We start from the raw sequence: 6,747 nt of genomic DNA, 5'->3' as shown, positions 1-6,747 counted from the left end.
GTCAACTGAGCCAGTAAACATCGATTGGCCGGACAATTGGCATTTGATTGTGCCACGGAAATGAAACAAATAATTTAATTACATGTTAAATAAAGTAAATAAAGCCTCCGTTTTAGGCATTTATCATAGCTACAATATTTGACATCAAATTATCATTTTCAAGGGTTTTCCAGACTGCAAGATGATTTTCAAGGGTATTCAAGCACTGGAATACAAGGGTTTTCCAAGCGCGTACAAACCCTGCATTCAGTGTTTTTGCAATACAGTTATCTCTGACGGCAAAGAGCTATATTCACTGTCAAAATGTCCACCTAGGGTTGACAACAGTCACTCTTTACACCCTTGTTTTCACTTCATATGTACATAATAGGTAATTTTTTTTATATATTTGACAAAAGGTACTTTTTATTTCTTTCATCTTTAAACCCTAAACTTAATATTTAGTCTAAAATGATGAACAAATATATATATATAATATATATATATACCGACATGTAAACTGTGTTGTCTGCTCTAGTAATTATTCGGAAGTAAATTCATCTAGTGGACGCTGCTTAAATGCAGAATGACTATAATTGCTTGCAATCACACAAGTGCGCACGAACATTGATGCAATTCCTTATGAAAAAATTAAATGCCGAAGTCCGGAATGAATTGCCTGGTTTAAGTTCAGAAACGAAATTAATTTTGTTGAAATTTTTGTCAAGAACGAAAAACTGTTCTAGACTTTCTTACATGTGGTAACCTGAACAACCGTTCTTGACTTATTTCGATGCCTGACTTCGTAATTTCTGACAAGGGCTATTATTATCAAAACTAACTTTTTGGTTGTTTACATTTTGGAAATTTCTAAATAATTTGCTGTAACCAATACGTGAAACTTCAGTCACCAGGCGGGTGACTCATTATGTTTTGACTTGCCTGGCATTGTTTTCACTCGCTTGGGGAAAGCGTGTGACAGTAAAATACACACCCAGGCTCTTTTAGTCTTATCATCAGTGCTCTGGCTAGGGCTGGGTCTGTACTGTGGTGCATACATTAAACAAAAAATGTGTGTGTGTGTGTGTTTGTTAAATTGTGTTTCACCCATCAAATTAATTGAAAAAATATATAAAAATTGCATGGAGCAGGGACAATTTTGACCCCTGAAATATCCTAAACTATCGAATTCTGTCCCATTTCACTTGGAACCGCACTATTTCTAATCACACTGCACAAGCACAAACTTTAATTATATACTGCATATGTATTAACGATGTATGGATCAATCAAAATTGAAAATGAGGGTGGAAAGAGTTTTTAAAGTGTGTTTGTCCCTTGTACAGGAGCGGTAATTCTAATATTGCCTACAGACACCATATCCAAAGGTTATAATAGATTAAAACCTGTATAAACGAAGAGACTAGACTTGATATATCGGTAATGACTGTCGTCTACATTAGTTTTGTCTATATTTAGTTAAAAGTCACATGACTGACACTTTTATAGTGGGAGGTGATGTGTGGAAGGCTGTTTGTGTCAGATCCACAATTGTTATTGAGAAACAACATTAGTTGATTTTTCTTCCTTTTTCCACCACCTATAAAAGTTGTTAGCACAAGAAAACCATTTTCCTATATTCATAAAAATTTGTTGACTACTTGGAAAGCCGTGAAGATTGGCATGACTGTTTACAAAGCATCTAAAAAAATCCAATCTAAAACAAACTCTAAAGAACACAAAAGCAAGGGGAACTTTCTAATCTCGAACACAGAGTTGCTGGTCGACAATCAATGTCCATCAAAAGCATGTAGATATATTCATAATTCATTTACATTTGCTTCCTTGACAATCTGTTGTGTTCTCGTTGCCTCAATTTCATGACGGATGCAGGGTTGAAAATTAACATAAAAACCATGGTCGCCAGATTCTCAAATTCAACTAGCCCTCCAAGTATGACACTGAATTTTAACTGAATAGCCAAACTCAAAACTAGAATGTTTTTTGTTGAATAATAACCATGTGGTCACCGTATATAGTCTGTTTGCGTCAAAAGAAAACCGATGAATTGGCGTTCAACTTCATAATGAATAAAGTTGAAATTCATATAAAACATGTTATTAATATTTAAACCATTACCAACTCAAATAAAAAAAAAATAAAAAGAAATCAAGTATAAATAAAAAGGTTACTTTACAAAGGTACCATTAAATTACATATTAAATCTCATTTTTATACGGGGTGAAGGCACATTTGCTAGAACAGCCAAGGTATGCTGCTTGACTTGCATTGTTTCTTAAAGGGACACGCCCTAGTTGTTAACCATTACGCTGTTGTTTTTTGCTATTAAACCCATTTTCTCACAAATAAAATTGCACTTTACTTACATTTTATTATTTAGAATATACATTTCCATTCAACTGAAGTGTTTTTTGGTAATCCTGGTGTTTGTAATACCACAAAATGCATTTTTTGTATTTCTTAAAAATGCATGCGTATCGGAGAAAAAAAACGTTGAGCAGACAAGGTCTAATCTATTTTTAGAGGGGATCTTCCCATTTCAAAGTCACAGACGTTGGTATACCATGTGACCGTTATCATTTTGGTTTGGTTTGTTTTCTCGTGCATGGTTTGCGCAATCAACATCCGATTTGTTGTCGTTCATTTGTGAGGTTTTTCTTCACAGTTTGTGAACATTTTCATTACTGGAGAGGGGATACAACCCTGAGGGGTGGGGGGCACAAGCTATTGTTACCTTTATTTAAATAGAGTAGGACAAAAAAAACCTTACATTTTCGTCCTGGGGAGGGGAAGTGCCTTCCCACCTCTGGTTCCTACAGACTGTAGTAGTAGTAGTAGTACATAGTAGTACTACTACTACTACTACTACCAACAATAATAAACGGTGCATCTAATTGCTAATAACAATAGGTTAGCCACTAGTACCTGGTGCCAAATAGCAAATGTAGGCTAATTGCGGTTTATATATAAAATGTATTATTTCAAACACTGTAGTATAGTCAACATGGTCAGTGACGGACTATCATTGTCGTCTTATTCCAATTTAAGTATGATGATTGCTGCAGCAACCACTTCCTCAACAGAAGCACCCATGTTGGTAAAGTAACTTCCTGTTCCAAACTCATTCTTTTCGCTGTCCAGGACAGAACAGTTGGAACATGCCCAGGAGAGGTGAAAGGAATGCACCCCAAGTCTGTGTGTACTCTGGGAAATTTGTCATGACATAGGCATTTCTGTGCTTCGAGCGACATCTACCGTACTGGTGACATCAGAATACTAACTTTCAAAATTATTTCAAGTAATTGGGTCACAGGGATTCCCATGGTATTTATCGATATAAAACCTGCTTTTTCACTCTATTTTATAAAAACGTGATCTAAGTGTGTTACAGTTTTGTAGATTAACCAAAATTAGAATTAATTTTCGCGGGCTGAAACTAGGGTGTGCGACTTTAAGTAAAAGATAATGCAGTACAAATACTAAAGGTAGAAAACTGCACATGTTTAGTAAACTAGTCTGGGAGTGGCAGTCTTCTTTGTGGCGATGCATGAGCTATGGAATAAACTTTGTGGCGATGCATGAGGGGTGACATCCCCTGCAAATGATTTCCTCTCGAGTTGCTTTTCTCCTATAGTCGAGGCACTAGATAGAGATCCATGGAATCATCATCTATTTTGCCAAATGCCCATTTGACTCTGCTTTGTGCAGGGATACAGCCCTGGTCATGCATTACGGTTTTGTCATTCAGATTACCTTGGATGTTCTATCAATTGCCGTAAAACCTGTATCAAAAAAGAGTTAACCTATGCAGTTTGGTGGTAATTTGTAAAGAATTTTTGTTTTAATTTACATTGAACCTTTACCCCCAATAAAATATTATTTGGGTTTAAAACATAATAAATTAATGTTTTTATATGAATGTTACCTTTATTCATTATTTTGGCGCTGTAAAAATATAGAACATGTTCTATGTCGACAGTCTTCTGCTGCCAGATCTGTAATGTTTTGTCACATCTGATTCAGTTTTAGTGTTTCGTTTTGAACTGATACCATATTCGCCAGACCCTAAATTCAGTGGTCGCCCAACGGACTACCTTTGTAAAATTCTTAGTCACCCTTAGCCAATAAAGGTTGCAGGGTGCAATTTGTTTTTAAAATTTTGATTAGCAGTTTTTCCTACTGGATGGAGAATTGATTAGCAACTATTGGAATTTGATTAGCACTTTAATAAAATGAGTAAACATGAATAAAATTGCATATTTCGTATACAGGTATCTGTATTGTGGGCTGCTTACCCCAAAATAAAACAAGTACAGAACAGTACATGTGAAGGGTCATCACTGTCACTTGTTTACAAGGCCGTATCCTCCGGAGGTCAAGGGGCAGCTGCCTCCCCCCCCCCCCCACACACACACCCAGAGGATCTCACTTTGGGGTTTTTTGGCTATATAGAAAATAGCATAGAAATGTCAGGGTTTAATTTTTATAGTACAATATATTTCTGAATAATATTTGTCAATGGTTATGCTAAGCAGCTTGGTCATCTAACTTGTTCAAAGTGATTTTTTAGTCTTTCCTGAGTTGATTTGTATGTCTGATCCAAAGTGCGATTGAAGCCCGAGAAAAATTCCTCATTTGGCTGATCATTCCAACGTATTCGGTGTTCATTTTTGTTATGAAAATTGACAATTCTTAAACGATATATATACGTATTTTACCGGAACATTATTTGCCGAGGCACTTCGAAATTAAAAACGCCAAGCTGTTAATTAGTCGATAATACCGTATGTATACGCAAACATTTTCGCGGCTAAAATAATTCGCGATCAAGCTTTCATTTTACATTTTCACGATAGTTTTTGCCAATAATAAAATAAAAACGACCAATATCAACTCCTTTCAATGACAGTTTCACGTACGATATAATTATACTCGAGACATTCTCGCCATGCGGTCCGTGTGCCGTTAGTCTTGTCCGCATGTATGTCTGATAATACATGATGCAGAAAACTTGAAAAATCACAAACTAGACCAAATACTATTTATTAGTAGTATTCATAGGTTGCATTCAGGTTTACAAATAACGAAAGCCACAAGTATGTATCGAATATAAGAATAATCAGTGTAAAAACAACAAACTGAAATGTCGTAGTCACGAGATACCAGATGTGAGTTCTGCCAGCCGTTTGTCGCTAATGTTTGCCAAACTGTTTTTTACGCAACAAGTTAAACCGAACGACCACTTCGACAACCGGTCAAAATAATTATCAGACATTTTGACTACTGGCTATCGCTGAACGCAGATCATGCATAGCACCAAGTGTCACTTGTAGTATAAAACCACGTGGCAGGTAATTTGACGATAAAAATAAAGTGCATGCGAATCGCGATGCGCTATGTGTTTTGTATCTATAGGCATTATTCAAAGCTAAATCGGAAATAAGTTAACGCGTAATTAAATTCGCGGAGCTATCAGCATGTTCGCGGTATATTTAATTCGTGAACATAATATATTTGCGTGCACGGTAGGCTACAAGTTCAGTGTACACGGTAATAGCTGCTTGCAAATTAGGTTACCACGATGACGTAGCAACTAGTACGTTACGTCACTGTTCTTGTTAAAACGTCAAACATCCTCCGCGTATTCCGACAGTATTTTCTATTTGAAATACTAACACACGCGAGAAGGTTGTACACTGAAATAAATTTTTAAAATGTTTATCATTGGCGAATCAGTTACATGTACCATGGCTGCGATCACGGAAAATCAACACCCATAAGTGCGTTCTTCTCCCGCGATCTCAATTCAAAGATCAATTTGGTTACAAAAAACATGCATCGCAAACTGCTAGTCATTGTTACAATATTGCATCGTGATCGCAACATTTTGCATCGCTTTTTGCGATACGAACCCGGTAATTTTGCAGCCTGGGTTGCCACGGGCGACTGGTAATTTTCAACCCTGGGATGTGGTATTCCATATTCCACGTTTGTGATTTCGATGGTGTTAAAACAAATTACAAATATTCACTTCCTGGTAGGAATTTTACATTCTTTGACAACAAAGGTAAGTAATTACACAAATATTATTCTTATTTTACTTTGTATTGGACAAGGTAAACAATGATGACGAATGATGTCGTTAAATTTATCTGGTTGTTGGATTGAACATGCACAGTAGCGATCTCCTGTTAATAGGACGGAATTCGATAGGTCCAGGATACTCCATCATCCATGCACCCGCACCTGAAACTTTCGACTTTTAACTTTAAGGGATATTGCTGTACTGACAATATACAAGTGATAACACAATATATGTTAAAATATGAATTATGTAATGACGTACAACACCGTCGCATATATAAAAAAAAGAAAAAAAGAAGAGAAATGATCTTCGACTATGTGTATGATCGCTTGGAAATCGACGGATATTTTTTGCGAACCGTGCTTCGGTCACGCAAATTTGTCCATTATAATTTGATACCTTTACCTTTAAGTTGGCTTTAATACCAACGGACTTAGCTATTTTTTGTAATTCGTGGTATTTCATATCGGAGATGCATTTTCCATCTATTGTAGCCATATCTGAAATTAGTTGAAGACATAAACAATCCAATCTGCAATATTTCCACTTTTCACTTCGAATTTTGTATAGAGATTTGTGATTGGTTGTTTCTGTGACCTTAATTTTATATATACCGGTGAAGTAGATATTTATTCCAAGCAAAATAATTGTTCATTACAGAC

Source organism: Gigantopelta aegis, chromosome 4 (genome assembly GCF_016097555.1).
Source record: "Gigantopelta aegis isolate Gae_Host chromosome 4, Gae_host_genome, whole genome shotgun sequence".
Taxonomy (NCBI): domain Eukaryota; kingdom Metazoa; phylum Mollusca; class Gastropoda; order Neomphalida; family Peltospiridae; genus Gigantopelta; species Gigantopelta aegis.
This window is presented reverse-complemented; position numbering follows the sequence as displayed.